Genomic DNA, 19,386 nt, shown 5'->3' with positions numbered 1-19,386 from the left:
TTCCCCTACCTGTACTACAGGCAATTTATAATGGCCAATTTAACTAGCAACCTGCAAGTCTTTGGCTGTGGGAGGAAACCAGAGCACCCGGCGAAAACCCACGCGGTCACAGGGAGAACTTGCAAACTCCGCACAGGTAGCACCCAGAATTGAACCCGGGTTGCTGGAGCTGTGAGGCTGTGGTGCCACCCCTTTTTTTTCATATTATTTTTTCCCCCTCCACTTTTGATATAATCTCCCTACCAGTCACTCTTGTTCTGCTCCTGCTTCCTCCGCACTGAGCGACGGATCTGCACTTGTCTTCCATCCTCTTAATTTGGATGAATTATTTGAAGGGTGCTGAGAAAGAGTGCGAGGTCCTGCCATCTTCAATAGGAGTTATCTGTATCCAAGCTGCAGCCAGCAACCTCTTTACCTATTTGTGACCGGCTGTGTCAGTGGGGTGACTTCAGCCCTACAACCCCTCTCTTTCCCTTCCCTCTCTCGCTCGCCTCACATCCTTTCTGTCCTCAGCCCTCCTCATTGCTGTGGATGAGCAGAGTGACTTAGGGGTCCAATTACAGAAATAACTAAAAGCTACTGGACAGGTACAAAAAATAATTTAAAAGGCCAGTGGGTAGTTGGCCTTAATCTCGAGGGCTGAAATACAATGGGGTGAAAGTTATGTTACAGCTGCACAATGCTCTGGTTACATCCCATCTGCCATACTGAATTCAGTTCTGGGCGATGCATCTCAGGAATATTGGCCTTGGAAGGGGTGCTGCTTAGATTCATCAGAATGATATCAGGACTAAAGGGTTAAATAATGAAGACAGGTTGCATAGACCAGGCTAGTACTCTGCTGAATATAGAAGATTAAGGAGTGATCTAATTGAAGTGTTTAAGATGATTAAATGAGTTAGCGTGGTAGAAAGAGAGAAACTATTTCCTCAGGATAGGAAGTCTTAAGCAAGAGGGCATAACCTTAAAATTAGTGCTAGGTCATTCAGGATTAATGGCAGAAAGCCTTTGTTCACACAACGGGTATTGGAAAGCTCTAGCTCTTTTCTCCCAAAAAGCTGTTGAAGCTAGGTCCATTGAAAATTTCATAACTGAAATTGATGGATGCTTGTTAGGCAAAGCTATTAATGGTTACAGAAGCAAGGCTGGTGGATGGAGGTAAGATACAAATCAGCCATAATCTAATCGAATAATGGAACAGGCTTGAGGGGCTGAATGTCCTACTTCCGTTCCTGTGTTCTTCCTCCCCAGACACCTGAAGAAACTGTAAAGTTCTTCAAGATTTCCCACATGTTTTCTAGCACAAGAGCTACAGGAGCAGGTTTTCTTTCTTTGTGCTTGGGCATATAAAGGGAAATTGGGCAGAGAGGATTGCATGCCTATAGGGGAGCTCCGCTCTCCCTCGATATACTATCCATTTAAATTAATGAACATAAAATCAATGGGTTTCATTATAGGGCTACAATCCTCTGTGCACCACACACAGGTGCAACACCAAGATAATTTGCCCCAGCTCTAATTTTCTACAACTATTCACATTCAGTTTTGGTTTCCAGAGTGCTATAAATTATATTCTTCCCTTTTGTAATATGCAAAGTTAGACCTTCAGAATAATTTAGAAATTAGCATGGGAGATAGTGAGAAAAAAGTAGTCCAGAATGTAGTAAAAAAAAGTTTGATGAGAAACTACAACTCTTTGAGGAAGTAGTTTGAAAACCATGGGTATTTGAAGTCACAGCCCAGAAAACATAATCTATTATCAACCTCAATATTATTCAGTAACTGTACACTGGATTTTGTTAGAAGTCAGAATTCTTTCTAAAGTAAAGAATCAATTTAAATGTGCTCAATCTGCATTGGAGAACCAGCATCGGACAAAGTAGTGGGCCCCACCTCTGGAGGGTCTTGCCTAAATAAGTCTGTCTCCATTTCTGGCATAGTTTCATTTCAGGCAGCCATACGTTTGGGTGAGGACATGTAAGGCAGAACAGATGAGATTTCTGATGGATAATGTCATCCCAGCTGTCTCTCCTCCTCTGGTGACACTTGCAGGTTGGTTATGGAATGGTTGGGGAGGGGGGCTGGTGAGGGGCAGACCCCCAAAAATTCCCTCCATCTCTAGAGGAATTTTTCCATGTTTTAAAACAAAACGAATTGGAGGAATTTTCTCACGTCAGATTCTAGCTGTTCCTGTCCCATTTACACTGCCTCCCCAGGCCCAGAAATTTCAGGCCCATTGCGATCAATAAATTAAACTCTTCAGAAAAGCCCAAAAGGAGAAGAAGGATAAGAAAATCAATTTCCTAACAAATGTGTTTATCACAAAAAGATCAGCTTCATTTTTCAGAAAGATGATACCAATTGTCAATAGCATAGGAAGGTTGCCCAATATTTTGAGCTGGAATGCATCCCTTATTATTCAGCACATATGACATCAGGATTCAGTGCATGGGCAGGAGAGTTAAACAAAGGATTCAAGAAGTGTTATTTCAGCCACATGTTCTCTTGAGACGCCAGTTAGTTACTCTGTTCGAAGGACTTCAGTAGAAGCAGGAAATATTTCTGATACCACAGTGTCATTGAGAAATGTAAATAGGAATCCAATATGTTTGTTGGTAAATCTAGTTCTATATCAACTCTAAATAGATTTGATTCAATTGTTTTTGTTCTATTACCATTATCTGTGGAATTATCTGGGAAATATTTCTTCAAAGCTGTGGCAGTATCCTATGTCTTGAATGGCTGTCATGATTGGTGATGGTTGACAGCTTGCTGAAAGTCCTCAACGATCTGTGTTTCACAGTTAGTAACAGACTAACAGTCAACTCATCGGGTTTTCCAGTCATGTTATACACTATAACTTTAAATGTTGGTTCCTATTTTGTGAGACTGACAAAATCTGTGCCTGGAAAGATTGAGTACCTGGCCCAAGCTAGCCCAAATGACACTGAGATGCCTAATTTTGTGGGGTCATCTTATTTGAATAATTACATATACTCCAGGCACAGCTTTGGCCTAACAACGGTAATTATCCTAATTAGATAATGTAAAATTTGACTGACATCTCGTTAAATGGTATGCACAACTTCAAGTTAAGTGGTTACATATGGGGGGAAAATACTGGTTTAGCTTTTACAAATTTCAAAACAACTTTTAAAGGCTGGGTAATGGAAAGAAATGCTAGGCAAAATGAACTGAAGGTAACCCCAATGTTAATGCACGCATTGGGGTCAGATGGGCTTCTTGATCGAGGGCTGGCAAACTGGATGAACTACTACGTGATGTGGATATGAGGAGTAGGGTTGCCCTATTTGATACTTCAGAGCACCTCCCATAGGACAGAAGTGCATCTTGTCTATCAGGAGGTTGTGGGAAGGCTCAATGATCTGTACAGTCCATGGATGCCATTTACTATATCCTGTACAATTGAGAACCTTGGCATTGAGCAAACATTCTGTACCCTCTCAAGTTGATGGTTTCTTTCTGCAGGAAAAATGCTGAATGTGTTTTCCTTGCAAACAAAGCCTACTCCCACCAAAGGAATTCCCATCCTAGCCGCTTTGGTAGATACATGTTAAATAACATCTGGAAGCAAGGCAGTATTAATGGACTTGGAAATAAAAGTCTTACAAAAACTACAGCCCAAATAGTAACAAAAATAATGGAGCAATGAAAATGCAGCTAGAACACAATACTGAGTATTTTTAAAAAAGAGCTCCTCAATCAAAACTAAAAAAAGTCATACCTTTATGATGCACAAATTGGCTGTGATATTTTAATTGGATAGCTCTTTCAAAGAGCTGGCACAAGCATAGTAGGTAAGTGGCTTCCCGTTATGCTGTATGTTTCTGTGATTCTATGAAATAAAAAACAGATAGTAATGAAATGGGATTATCCTATATGATAACACTTAAGTGCATTATCATAGAAGAATCATGAAATCATACTGCACAGTTATTTAATTAGTAGTCCCCTCCCACCTTCGCCACCACCACCACAACCATCACCCCCGCAGCTTATTCCCCATTGCCCTGCAAATGTTTCATTTTCAAGCATTCCCTTTTGAAAGTTACTATTGAATCTTCTTCGACCACCTTTTCTGGCAGTGTATTCCAGATCATCATAACTCATTGCTTAAAAACATCTCTTGGGTTCTTCTGTACATCTGTGTCATCTGGTTACCTATCCAAGTGAAAAATCATCAGTTAAGTTGATGATTGAAAAGACAAAAGTAAACTATGTAATGACATCCAACTAAAATGCCAACAGTATACACCAATTAAATTAAGGCTCAGCTGATATAGTGTTAAATGGAGCTTGTATGCAGTTACTTCTCAGATTTGCAATCTTTTGTTTTGGCAGCAGCTACCATACAACAGTAAAGGAATAAAATAAATGGGACCATAGGAATGTAGGGGTTGAAGTATGATTCACTTGAAAGAAAAAAGCTGCAAATAACAAATTATTTGTCTTTATTGGAATTGCATTGTTGAAGGCAATTTAGGCCATCTAGTGAATAACATCACTGTGGATGATTGCATCAACATAATGGCCTTGACAGAAACCTAGCTGAAGGGAGATGACACCTTCCCACGAAGTAAAGCCTCCCAGTCTGATTATAACTTCCATCAGTTGCCCACCAACACCATCGAGATGGTGGTGCTGACTCATCAGCAAATTACACATTGATCCGTCCACCTACTCCTCTGGCATTGTCTCCTCCTTTGAGAATCTCACCTTGTTCCACCCCTCTTGCCTCTCACTTAAAATCCTCGTTCACAATCACCCACCCAAGTACCATAAAAAACTTTTCAATGAGATATCTTCACTGCCTTCCTCCCTCAGGCTCTGCACTGAGCGACTTCTCATCCTTGATGATTGCAGACTCCATCTCAATTCATCATGCTCGCTGTCCTCGAGTTCACTACCATCCTATCCTCCTTTTATCTCTTCCTCTACATAAACTCCCCAAACCAAATTCACAGCTACCTCCTTGACCTTGCTAACTCACGTGGCCTCACTACTCCCATTGTGTCAATCGCAGAGAAGGCCATCTCTGCTCACTTCCTTGTATTGTAATGAAGTCTTTGTGTGGAAACTTAGAGTGCTGTACAGCTTGTGTTTCTGTCTTTGAGACGGTCCCTGATTTGGGGCTGGTGTTTCCAGGTGGGAAGCCAAACCCAGGTTGGACCAACAAACAGTCCTGTGATTGAAAACAAACAATTTTTTTTACCAAGGACATGTGACTGGAAGTTTTTAGTTTCAGTTTGTCAAGAAAACACCAGAGAGTGTTAAGCCAGCTAGAGAGCTGGGTAATAAAAGCACAATACTGCGGATACTGGAAATCTGAAATAAAAACAAGAAATGCTGGAACCACTCAGCAGGTCTGGCAGCATCTGTGGAAAGAGAAGCAGAGTTAACGTTTCGGGTCAGTGACCCTTCTTAGAGAGCTAGGTGCTTTTTTAAAAGCAGGCTTCTGCTTGGAGTGGAAGCAGAGTACAAAGCAACAGTTTGGCGCTGGAAAAGAAGCCTGGACTGAGGGCTGACCATTGGTTGTCTGTGGTGCTGCACCGTCAGGACAGTGGTGTGAAGGCCGAGGTGGTTCAAGAGGCGACAAGACTGAAACGTTAAAGGGAAGATTCCATCACTCGCAATCGACAGGACATCATTACTTCCAAATCTGCAACCTTGAGGACCGGACTTTGAAACCTACCAGAGCAAGGTCCTGATCTTCTTGTACTTTAGAACTGTTCGACACAATTTTGCTGATAAGACTGTTCAGAGGACTATAAGGACTACCTTTGTTGCATCTGCTAATTAACTTATAACTGTTAGATATACATTAATTGTGATTTAACTGTTACTTCATGTTTAATTTATGTTGGTTTTAGTTTGGGTGTTAAAGTAAAATTTATAAAAGTGAAATCTTTTTTTTTTTTTGTTTCCTAAATTGGGGTCAGTTGGTGGATTCGATTCTTTTGGTTTGTTGGTAGTCCATGGGGATCATAACAGTTTCTCTCACAGCCTCAGTCCCCCTCTCAATCCAGCTTTCATCTGTGTCTGGTCCTGGAAAACACTTTCCCAAATCACTTCCAACTGCACTTTCAAGATCCCAACAGTCTAGCCTTTGTTCCTCCAATCACCACAGCATTCTGCAGCTACTGATCTGCTCGACCACTGCCAAACTTTGCCCTGACTCACCTTCAATGTCCTAATCCCCATTAAAACCATTACTCTCTCTCACACAGGCCATTCCCCCTGTATGGCTCTCTTCTCTGCTCCCTTCAGTCCAAGGGAGATTTGAAAGGATATGATGTATAACTGGGTTAGCCATCCACCATCAGATTAGGCTGGACCACATAAAGCACTATCGAGCCCTGTTCTTGTCTGCTAGAGCTGTTCACTATTCCAGGATAATCCTGGAATGCAAAGATAACCATCAATTTCTTTTCTCAACTGCAGACAGTCTTCATAACCCCTCTCCCTTGTTTCCTCCACCCACACCTCCAACAGCAAGTACAAGGAGCTCATGGAATTCTTTGTCACTAAGATCAAGACCATCCGATCAGCTGTCTCTGTGACTTCCCTCCTTTCCTTAGTCCACTGGACCAAATTTCCTCTAAAGTTACCCCCTACCCTAGCCTTGAACTTGCATTTTTCTATAGTTTCTCTTCTATCTCCCCTCATGCTCTCTCCAAGTTCATCTTGTATATGAAACCCAGTTCTGCTCCCTCAACTCTATTTCCACTGAACAGCTGACCACCCATCCTTCCTTGTTCCCATGTTAGCGGATATTGTTAACGGCTCTCTCCCCTCTGGTACTGTTCCCCCTTCCTTCAAATCTGCCATCATCAAACCTTTCCTTAAAAAATTAACTCTTGACCCCTTTGTCCCTGCAATCTATTACTCACTATTCCAATAATAGTGAGGGAGTGCAACAAAGGTATACCAGACTTGTTCCCAGGATGGCGGGACTGTCCTATGAAGAGAGACTGGGGAAACTGGGCCTGTATTCGCTAGAGTTTCGAAGAATGAGAGGAGATCTCATTGAAACTTACAAAATACTTAAAGGGATAGACAGGGTAGATGCATCTAAGATGTTTCCCCTGGTTGGGGAGTCTAGAACCAGGGGACATAATTTCAAAACATGGGGGAAGCCACTGAGGACTGAGATCAGGAAAAATTTCTTTACTCAAAGGGTTGTGAATCTTTGGAATTCTCTACCCCAGAGGGCTGTGGAAGCTCAGTCATTGAGTATGTTTAAAGCAGAGATTGACAGATTTCTAAATACCAATGACATAAAGGGATATGGGGATAGTGTGGGAAAAAGGTATTGAAGTGGATGATCAGCCATGATCATATTGAATGGCGGAGCAGGCTCAATGGGTTGAATGACCTATTCCTGCTCCTATGTTCCTATGTTCCTATCTATTGCCACACCTCTATCCTTCCTTTCCTCTCCAAAGTCCTTGTACGTGTTGACGCCTCCTAAATCCCTACCCGTCTTTCTCGGAACTCCATGTTTGAATCGCTGTAATCAGATTTCTGCCCCTGTTGCGTACCGAAATGGCTTTTTATCAAAGTCACAAATGGCATCCTGCGTAACTGTGACAAAGGTAAACTATTCATCCTTCTCAACCTGTCTGCAGGCTTTGACACAGTTGACCAAACCATCCTTCTCCAATGCTTCTCTACTGCCGTCTAGCTGGGTGGGACTGAACTCGCCTGGTTCCATTCTTAACTATCAAGTTCCAGCCATTGCTTCCCTTCCTTCTCTCGAAATGTTACCTCTATTGTCCCCCAAGGATTTAATGGCCCTTCCTATTTATCATCTATGTGCTGCCTCTCAGCGACATCATCTTAAAACACAGCGTCAGGCTCCACATGTATGCTGATAACACCCAGATCTACTTCACCACCACCTCTCTTGATCACCTCACCTCAGTCACCCCCACTGTCTCTAAATTGTCAAACTGCTTGTCTGACATGCAGTACTGGATGAGCAAAAAATTCCTCCAACAAAATATTGGGAAGACCAAAGCCATTGCCTTTGGTGCCTGCCACAAACCCCAGTCCCTAGCCACCAACTTCATCCTCTCCCTGTCTGAGGCTGATCCAGACTGTTCACAATCTTGGTATAATATTTGACCCTGAGATGAGCTTCTAACCACATCTCCACGTCATCACTAAGACTGCCTATTTCCAACTCCACAACATCACCCAACTCCACCCCGCCTCAGCTCATTTGCTGCAAAAACACTCATCCATGTCTTTGTTACGTGTAGACTTGAATATATTCTAAAATGGTACAGCAAGCCACTCAGTTGTATGAAACCACGATGGAAAAGCCAAATAAGAATAAAACTGGACAGATCACCCGTTGATCCTGCCAAGTCCTCCTCATTAACATCTGGGGACTTGTGCCAAAATTGGGAGAGCTGTCATATACACTAGTCAAACAACAGTCTGGCATAATCATACTCACGGAATCATACCCTACCGACAATGTCCCAGACTCCTCCACCACCATGCCTGGGTATGTCCTGTCCCACCAGCAGGACAGAACCACCAAAGGTGGTGGCACAGTGGTAGACAGTTGGGAGGGAGTGGCCCTGGGAGTCCTTCACATTGACTCCAGACCCCATGAGGTCTCATGGCATCAGGTCAAACAAGGGCAAGGAAACCTCCTGCCGATTACCACCATCCCCCCTTGACTGACAAATCAGTGCTTCTCCACGTTGAACACCACTTGGGAGAAGCACTGAGGGTGGCAAGTGCACAGCATGTACTCTGGATGGGGGATTTCAATGTCTATTACTAAGAGTGGCTAAGTAGCATCACTGCTGACTGAGCTGACTGAGGCCTGAAGGGCATAGCTGCTAGACTGGGCTTGCGGCAGGTGGCAAAAGAACCAATAAGAGGAAAAAACCTAATTGACCTCGTCCTCACCAATCTATCTATTGCAGAAGCATCTGTCAATGACAGTATTGATAGGAATGACCACCATACAGTCCTTGTGAAGACAAAGTCCCATCTTCGCACTGAGGATACTTTCCATCATGTTGTGTGGCACCACCGCCAGGCTGAATGGGATAAATTCAGGACAGATCTAACAGTTCAAAACTGGGCATCCATGTGGTACTGTGGGTCATCTGCAGCAGCAGAATTGTTTTCAACCACAATCTGTAACCTCATGGCTCATCATATCCCTCACTCAACCATTACCATCAAGCCGGGGGACCAACACTGGCTCACTGGGGAGTGCAGGAGAGCAGCACCAGGCATACCAAAAAATGAGGTGTCAACCTGGTGAAGCTACAACACAGGACTACATGCAGGCTAAATAGCTCACTGAATCAATGGATCAGATCTAAGCTCTACAGTCCTGGCTCATCCAGTCATGAATGGTGATGGATAATTAAACAAGTAACAGAGGCAGAGACTCCACAAAATCCTCATCCTCAATGATGGCAAAGCCCAATACATCAGTGCAAAAGACAAGGCTGAAGCATTTACAACCATCTTCAGCTAGATGGATAATCCATCTTGACATTCTCCGGAGGTTCCCACCAGCATAGATGCTAGGCTTCATCCCATTTGATTCATTCCACATGATATCAAGAAACAGCTGAAGTCACTGGATACAGCAAAGGCTATGGGGCCTGACAACAGCCCGCCTGTGGTACTCAACACCTGTGCTCTAGAACAAACTGCACCCTTAGCCAAGCTGTTCCAATACAGCTACTGAAGTGATTTATGATTTTAACCCCTTAAAGGGACTAAACCAGATCAGGAGTACATCCCTATGTGTCTCCTTTAATTAAGTTCAAACCATACAAATTCTTATAGACACTTATTTAAGTCCAAAGAATTGAACTAGCTTTCCCTCAAGGAAAGAAAACTAACAGAGAATATTACCCTCTTTCAGATAGCCTATTTTTAATAATTATGTCATCATAAATATCCCAGCTATTATAAGGGTCTGGGAAACTCTCTCCAATACATATATCTCCATTTAAAGAGACACAGAGAAGGGGTTCTTGTAGTTGTATACAGAATACTACATGAGACGATTTATTAACTTTTATAATTTTATTAAAGAATTTAACATGCAATACACTTCTAAGTGGATAAGTATATCACAATCTTATTTCTAACATAGAATCCAAAAGTTTAATCATGCAAAATATCTTAGAATATCCATCAATATTTAAAGTAAACTTTTACCTTAAATTACATGAGTAAGGCATGGAGTGAGAAGAATTGTTTGAGGAATTCAACACTTCTAAATTTTTGCTTTAAAGAGACTAAGGTGTCATATGACCTCTTAGCATATAGGTGTTACCTTTCTGTGTGTGTTTTTCTTGCTCTCAAGATCCATATTTGGTAGTATCATTAACTAACTCTCTACTTAATGTTTTACTGGAAATCCCCTGTTCTTGAAGTTGTGAGCATTTATCTGGTTGAAATGTTTATAATTGTGTTTACTTGACCTCTTGTTCCTGTAAGTCCATTTCATTGTGCAAAATTGCTCAAGTATTGTGCAGCAGATGACCACTGGCTGGCTCGTACTGGAGTACACCACCCTACCAGTCAAGGCAACAGAAGTGCATCTTCAAGATGTAAATGGTCTGATCGGTGCAGGTTCATGTTAGTAAATGGCTCTGGTTGTAGCACCTCTCTGATTCTGTATCTGGGTACTGGATGGGTGTCAAGAGCAACCTCCTCAGAGGATAACCTTATCCCCAGCAGCCACCACAGAGTCTGTATGTGGGCTTGAAGAGATGCAGCACCTGGGACTCTCACAGGATGAAGAAATTATGACAGCTGCCCGGGAATTGAGCGCAGACTTACAAGATGCACTTCTTGTGGTCACAGACCAGCTAGACATTCAGTGGGTGGAAGACTTTTCTATTCAGGAATCTGGCTGGCTGGTCCTTCTGGGTCTTGTTGGCTATGTGGGTGCAAGCAATGACCTCTGGACGTGCGGAAATCCATTGTTTTGGACACAAAGCCTAAAACCCTATGTGCCTACGCTAACCCACCTGTTTCAAAATGGATGTATTCCATCATCCTCTTGAATAGGGCATCTGTTACCTGCCTGATGGCACGATGAGCTGCTGACTGAGAGATGCCACCTAGGCCCATAGCTGATCCGAGGAACAGCCTGGAAGCATAAAAATTCAGAGCTACGGTAACTTCAATGGCTGCAGGTAGGGGACTGCCATAGTGCTTTCTTCCCCTTGCAGCCCCTCGCTGTGCACCTCTGAGCACCTCCCGACCAGAAGGTTGCATCTGCTGAAGCTCCTCCTCGCTACACTGTCCAATATTAGAGTAGCCTGCTCCCATCTCCACTTCCTTAGCCGGTGCTCGTTTGCTTTTTTTTATCCATTCATGGGATGTGGGCGACGCTGGCCAGGCCAGCATTTATTGCCCATCCCTAATTGCCCTTGAGAAGGTGGTGGTGAGCTGCCTTCTTGAACTGCTGCAGTCCATTTGGGGTAGGTATACCCACAGTGCTGTTAGGAAGGGAGTTCCAGGATTTTGACCCAGCGACAGTGAAGGAACGGTTATATAGTTCCAAGTCAGGATGGTGTGTGACTTGGAGGGGAACTTGCAGGTGGTGGTGTTCCTATGTATTTGCTGCCCTTGTCCTTCTAGTTGGTAGAGGTCGCGGGTTTGGAAGGTGCTGTCTAAGGAGCCTTTATGCATTGCTGCAGTGCATCTTGTAGATGGTACACACTGTTGCCACTGTGAGTCGGTGGTGGAGGGAGTGAATGTTTGTAGATGGGGTGCCAATCAAGTGGGCTGCTTTGTCCTGGATGGTGTCGAGCTTCTTGAGTGTTGTTGGAGCTGCACCCATCCAGGCAAGTGGAGAGTATTTCATCACACTCCTGACTTGTGCCTTGGATAGGCTTTGGGAGTCAGGAGGGTGAGTTATTTGCCTCAGGATTCCTAGCCTCTGACCGGCTCTTGTAGCCACAGTATTTATATGGCTACTCCAGTTCAGTTTCTGGTCAATGGTAGCCCCTAGGATGTTGATAGTTGGGGATTCAGTGATGGTAATGCTGTTGAATGTCAAGGGGAGATGGTTAGATTCTCTCTTGTTGGAGATGGTCATTGTCTGGCACTTGTGTGGCGCGAATGTTACTTGCCACTTATCAGCCCAAGCCTGGATATTGTCCAGGTCTTGCTGCATTTCTACACGGACTGCTTCAGTATCTGAGGAGTCGCGAATGTTGCTGAACATTGTGCAATCATCCGCGAACATCCCCACTTCTGACCTTATGATTGAAGGAAGGTCATTGATGAAGCAGCTGAAGATGGTTGGGCCTAGGACACTACCCTGAGGAACTCCTGCAGTGATGTCCTGGAGCTCAGATGATTGACCTCCAACCACCACAACCATCTTCATTTGCGCCAGGTATGACTCCAGTCAGCGGAGGGTTTTCCCCCTGATTCCCATTGACCTCAGTTTTGCGAGGGCTCCTTGATGCCATACTCGGTCAAATGCAGCCTTGATGGCAAGGGCAGTCACTCTCACCTCACCTCTTGAGTTCAGCCCTTTTGTCCATGTTTGAACCAAGGCTGTAATGAGGTCAGGAGCTGAGTGGCCCTGGCGGAACCCAAACTGAGCGTCACTGAGCAGGTTATTGCTAAGCAAGTGCTGCTTGATGGCACTGTTGATGACACCTTCCATCACTTTACTGATGATTGAGAGTAGGCTGATGGGGCGGTAATTGGCCGGGTTGGATTTGTCCTGCTTTTTGTGTACAGGACATACCTGGGCAATTTTCCACGTTGCAGGGTGGATGCCAGTGTTGTAGCTGTACTGGAACAGCTTGGCTAGGGGCGCAGCAAGTTCCGGAGCACAGGTCTTCAGTACTATTGCCGGAATATTGTCAGGGCCCATAGCTTTTGTAGTGTCCAGTGCCTTCAGTCGTTTCTTGATATCACACGGAGTGAATCGAATTGGCTGAAGTCTGGCATCTGTGATGCTGGGGACTTCAGGAGGAGGCCGAGATGGAGCATCAACTCAGCACTTCTGGCTGAAGATTGTTGCAAATGCTTCAGCCTTATCTTTCGCACTGATGTGCTGGGCTCCCACATCATTGAGGATGGGATATTTGTGGAGCCACCTCCTCCAGTTAGTTGTTTAATTGTCCACCTCCATTCACGGCTGTATGTGGCAGGACTGCAGAGCTTAAATCTGATCCGTTGGTTCTGGGATCGCTTAGCTCTGTCTATCGCATGCTGCTCATGCAGTTTGGCACGCAGATAGTCCTGTGTTGTTGCTTCACCAGGTTGACACCTCATTTTGAGGTATGCCTGGTGCTGCTCCTGGCAAACCCTCCTGCACTCTTCATTGAACCAGGGTTGCTCTCCTGGCTTGATGGTAATGGTAGAGTGGGGAATATGCCGGGCCATGAGGTTACAGATTGTGGTTGAGTACAATTCTGCTGCTGCTGATGGTCCACAGCGCCTCATGGATGCCCAGTTTTACATTGCTAGATCTGTTCGAAATCTATCCCATTTAGCATGGTGATAGTGCCACACAACACGATGGACGGTATCCTCAATGTGAAGGCGGGACTTCGTCTCCACAAGGATTGTGTGGTGGTCACTCCTACCAATACAGTCATGGACAGAAGCATCTGCAGCAGGCAGATTGGTGAGGATGAGGTAAAGTATGCTTTTCCCTCGTGTTGGTTCCCCCAACACCTGCCGCAGACCCAGTCTAGCAGCTATGTCCTTTAGGACTCGGCCAGCTCGGTCAGTAGTGGTGCTATCGAGCCACTCTTGGTGATGGACATTGAAGTCCCCCACCCGGAGTACATTTTGTGCCCTTGCCACCCTCAGTGCTTCCTCCAAGTGGTGTTCAACATGGAGGAGTACTGAGTCATCAGCTGAGGGAGGGCGGTAGTGGTAATCCGTAGGAGGTTACCTTGCCCATGTTTGACCTGATGCCATGAGACTTCATGGGGTCCAGAGTTGATGTTGAGGACTCCCAGGACAACTCCCTCCCTACTGTATACCACTGTACCACCACCTCTGCTGGGTCTGTCCTGCCGGTGGGACAGGACATACCCAGGGGTAGTGATTGCAGTGTCTGGGACATTGTCTGTCAGGTATGATTCCGTGAGTATGACTATGTCAGGCTGTTGCTTGACTCGTCTGTGGGACAGCTCTCCCAACTTTGGCACAAGCCCCCAAATGTTAGTAAGGAGGACTTTGCAGGGTCGACAGGGCTGGGTTTGCCGTTGTCGTTTCCGGTGCCTAGGTCGATGCCGGGTGGTCCGTCCAGTTTCATTCCTTTTTATGAACTTCGTAGCGGTTAGGTACAACTGAGTGGCTTGCTAGGCCATTTCAGAGGGCATGTAAGAGTTAACCACATTGCTGTGGGTCTGGAGTCACATGTAGGCCAGACCTGGTAAGGACAGCAGATTTCCTTCCCTAAAGGACATTAGTGAACCAGATGGGTTTTTATAACAATCGACAATGGTTTCATGGCCATCATTAGACTAGCTTTTAATTCCAGATTTATTAATTAAATTCAAATTCCACCTTCTGCTGTGGTGGGATTCGAACCCATGTCCCCAGAGAAATACCCTGGGTCTCTGGGTTACTAGTCCAGTGATAATACCACTACGCCACCGCCTACCCTCGGGTTTACCAGGGCTTCCTCTGCCAACCTCTGCTGCCTAAGTGATGCCAGCAGCCTGAGGCCTCTCTCAGGCCTCTCTCAGGATCCCTACCTCTCACTGTTTACAAATGCAAGTCTCTTAGTACCAGCAATGGCAACTCTGTGCCACCAGTTGTGAAACCAAGCTTTATTCTCCCTTTTTTAAATGAGTTGACCAGCATACAACATCAAAAACTTATATTTATATTGCGCCTTTACATATTAAAATCTCCCAAGGTGTTTTACAGGAGCATTATAAAACAATGTATGACACCTAACCACAAAAGGAGATATTAGGTCAGATGACAAAATCTTGGTCAAAGAGGTAGGTTGTAAGGAGTGCCTTAAAGGAAGAAAGCGAGGTGGAGAGACAGAGAGGTGTAGGGAGAGTATTCCAGAGGGGTCGAGGCAACTGAAAGCGCAGCCACCAATGGTGGAGCAATTAAAATCAGGGATGCACAACAGGCCAGAATTAGACGTGTGCGGATAACATAGGAGGGTTGTGGTGCTGGAGGAAATTACAGAGATAACGAGCAGTGAGGCCATGCAGGTATTTGAAAACAAGGATGAGAATTTTAAAATCAAGACGTTGCTTGACCAGGAGCCAATGTAGGTCAGCAAGCACAGGGGTGATAGGGGAACGGGACTTGCTGCAGCAGAGTTTTGGATGACCTCAAGTTTATGAAGAGTAGAATGTGGGAGCCAGGAGTGTATTGAAATAGTCAAGTTTAGATGTAACAAAGGCTTGAATGAGAGCTTCAACAGCAGCCAAGCTGAGACAGGGGCAAAGTCGGGTGATGTTACCGAGGTGGAAATAAGCGGTCTTAGTGATGCATGAAAATGAGTTTGAAAGCTCATCTCGGTGTTAAATGTGACACCAAGGTTGCAAACAGACTGGTTTAATCTCAGACTGTTGCCAGGGAGAGAGATGGAATCAGTAGCTAGGGAACAGAGTTTGGAGCAGGGCCCAAAAAACAATGGTTTCATTCTTCCAATATGGTGTATCCATTAACCCTCATGGCTGCCCGCTGTGTTCATACCAGCTGAAACCTGATGTGCCCACATTGCGTGTTCCCTGTGCCTGCCAATTGAAAATTTGAGACTGTTCCTCTGAGGCCTGTTAACAAGCTCATCAATGAGCTCAGCGAGCACTTAATTGGATGCATGCAGGTTTCAGAATTTCCCCTTTGAAGATTGCTTTGCATTCCAGAGACAGCAGGACCCAGTGCCGCCGCCTTGGAACATGATTTGCAAATCGCGTGTGCTCCCTTTCCCACCCCCAACGGCATTTGAAAAACCAGCCCATTATGTTTGCAGTGCCTTTACTGCCACAACTGCCTTCAACAAAAGTGTGCCATCCAGCTTTGGCACAACGAAAAACCATGTGCAATGGGCAATGATTATGAACAGTGTTTCAACTGATACTTCTCTGATTGTGTGCAAGTTTATAACTTGGCTCCATATCACAACTGATGGGCACCACAACAGAAACACTTGCAAAAGCACATCGCATACTTATCTTTATCTTGCTCCTGATATCAGAAAATATCCTTACTTGCAGCCACGTATGAAGGCATTTACTCAGTCTTTCTGTGGAATTGCGTTTTGTACATGGTGCCCTTCAGCTCCAATAGAGCAATGCTCTTTTGGTGTAACTTCCACAGTTCGCTGTCCAAATCTGCAGCACCAAAGGGAGCAATGTCATTCACATGTTTCTGCGGTGTTAATGTCCTCTTTTTTGCCATTACCATGGATTTATGGGAAGCGGCATCCTTTCAGAGCTGCTGCCTTGCCAGTCTTTAAACTCCCAATCAAATGTGCTGTAGGACAAGCTCTCTGGGCAATTTTTTCCTATGTCAGTCAACAGCCTTGCACCAGAACAAGCCCATTTGTGCCTGACTTGCAAAATGAGAGCTCATGGTTCACTCAGCATGCATGTCAGGCAAGTTAAGTTATTATTGATGCATACAAAGAGCATCCACCATGTTATTTGTCTTTCATTTTTCCAATTTGTTAGAAACCAAGCAAACACCTGTCGATCAGCAATGAGATTAAAGAGATCTTAAAGGCTGGCTACTATAGAGGGTAATGAAAGGCCAACTGTAGTTATTGTGACAGGCACAGAGAAAATTGATATAAATCCAGTAGATTGGGGTGATCTAATTTAGGTTGCTATTGTTGTTATGTTGAGACAGCCCTGAGAGCACTGTCATATACTTTTGAGGAAAAAGATGAAAATTGCAGCTAAGTACTAGCTCAGAAATTGTAGCATAGTGGGAATTCAACCATGCAGTGATGTAAGTTAAAACTATATAATCCAACAAGTAATTGGCAGGTTGCTATGGGAATATTGCTTATTATAGTAACCATCAGGTATATAGCCTAACAAGTTGCGCAATTTTATGAAATAATTCACAGGTTGCCGTGGGAATAGTGCCTACTGCAGTGGCCAGCGGATATACAGCCATAAATAGCAAGAAAAGTGAAACCAATTGTAGTTATGCATTACTTATTCGTAATTTACTCCTGCCATTACATTTTATAAAGTGTCTGACCTTTACAACAAAATGTCAATCACTCAGGACCGCTTACACATCACTGAAACACATATATTCACCATTGAGTCATTTGCTTTAATGGGATAGGCCTCTACTGATTTAGCAAAGTGGCATGGAATAAATGGGTTTAAAAATCAAACCTACATTGGATTAAAGCTCATTTAATTAGAGAATTATAAAGCCCTGAAATTGCGAGGCTTTGCCAGTGCCACGGGGTTTTGCTGTGGGCTCATGGGGCTATGCTATCGGGGATGCAGAGATGAAGGCCCAAGTCACCATGCACCATAATGTGCGATGGGAAAAAAAAATGGAACGGTAAAGAGAGCATTAAAGGAATCGACTCTGGCAATGATGAAGTGATGTAAGGGTTTCTGTGGCCGAAGGGGTGAGGTAGTTGTGGAGGCAGACAATATTGTAATGGTGGTAGTAAAGGGATCTTGATGATAGATAGGATGTAGGGTTCAGAATAGGTCAAACAGCAGCCAAGATTATGAATATTCAGGCTTAGCCTGAGAGAGCGGTGAGGGAGGGGGATTGAATCAGTGGTAAGGAGCAGAGTTTATGGGGCGGGTCCAAGATTATAATTAAACTCTTCCTAATATTATGTTATGAGTGTTGTGACTCAGCCAATAAATGACTGGAATATGTTGAGCACTTCTCACACTTTTGCAGTTAGCTCTCAAAAAGCCACCATGATGAGGAGATCCAACACTGGATCAGCTGCGCCAGTTCAGCCTTCTACAAGTTACAGCAGCTAGTGTTTGACAACAAAGACCTCCGCAAATCAACAAAGGTCTTAGTGTACAGAGCAGTTGTCATCATCATACTTCTGTACTTCAGTGAGACCTGGACTCTGTATCAGCGACACATAAGAGTGCTCAAGACATTCCATCAGCAATGCCTCTGCCCCATCCTCCAGATTCAATGGAAGGGCCATTGAAAAATGCTAGTGCCCTTTTTGAAGCCAGATCCACAAGCATTCAGGCCTACGGCCATACTAGTCTGAAAATGCCTGATCTTGTCTGATCTCGGAAGCTAAGCAGACTGAGGCCTGGTTAGTACTTGAATGGGTGACTGCCTGGGAATACCAGGTGCAGTATGCTTTGGGGCGGCGCAGTGGTTAGCACCGCAGCCTCACAGCTCCAGCGACCCGGGTTCAATTCTGGGTACTGCCTGTGTGGAGTTTGCAAGGTCTGCGTGGGTTTCCTCCGGGTGCTCCGGTTTCCTCCCACATGCCAAAGACTTGCAGATTGATAGGTTAATTGGCCATTATAAATTGCCCCTAGTATAGGTAGGTGGTAAGGAAATATAGGGACAGGTGGGGATGTGGTAGGAATATGGGATTAGTGTAGGATTAGTATAAATGGGTGGTTGATGGTCGGCACAGACTCGGTGGGCCGAAGGGCCTGTTTCAGTGCTTGTATCTCTAAACTAAACTAAAAACTCCTGCTAAATCAAGACCGATGAACTAGCCACTGTGTCCACATGGCTGAAAATCATCTCCCCCGCCAGGTCCTGGTCTCAAAACTCTCAAATGGCCAATGTTCCAGGGGAGGACAAAGAAGACACGTCAAAGACACTCTGAAAGTCTTCTCGAAGCACAGTTGCATTAACCTAACGACTGAGAAGAGCTTGCTACCACTCATTTGGAATGGCGATAACTTGTTCACCAGGCTGCATCACACTTTAAGTCCAAATGCTTTAACGATGAGGCAGAACAACAGCAAAGAAGGAAGGAAAAGGCAGTAATCCTGCACTCCGGATCCCACTACATCATGGAACATCCTGCCCCACGTACCCAAAGATCTGCGTGTCAGAAATCATCCTGCTCAGTCACACGAAAACCCATGGCAGAAATTCACAACCCTGAGTAGACCTCACATTGAGAGACAGCCGACTGATACGCTTAAAGATATTACAACAGAAATAACAATAATTTCAAATAATAATTTACAATCTAGATTGCCCACTTCTAGAATCAATTGTTGTTGAATTATTTTATTACAATCTTTTGTGATGACACATGGGTTTTCGAAAATTTTCTGGACCTTTACAGTTTAGCATCATACCTGTTGGTTCATTTACCCCACTGCACCTTTGGGTAAGGATACATTTCTTTTCACTTTTAAACATCTGTCCTTCTCA

The 19,386-nt window shown here is 44.4% G+C and overlaps 1 pseudogene; it reads left to right on the top strand.

Moving 5' to 3' along the window:
- Positions 1-18,225: 18,225 nt before the first annotated feature.
- On the top strand, positions 18,226-18,344 carry LOC137379913 (5S ribosomal RNA; annotated as a pseudogene).
- Positions 18,345-19,386: the final 1,042 nt, after the last annotated feature.

The sequence above is a fragment of the Heterodontus francisci genome, chromosome 18 (assembly GCF_036365525.1).
Source record: "Heterodontus francisci isolate sHetFra1 chromosome 18, sHetFra1.hap1, whole genome shotgun sequence".
Classification (NCBI taxonomy): domain Eukaryota; kingdom Metazoa; phylum Chordata; class Chondrichthyes; order Heterodontiformes; family Heterodontidae; genus Heterodontus; species Heterodontus francisci.
Note: the sequence above shows the minus strand (reverse complement) of the source record. Positions and strands in the feature narration are given on the sequence as shown.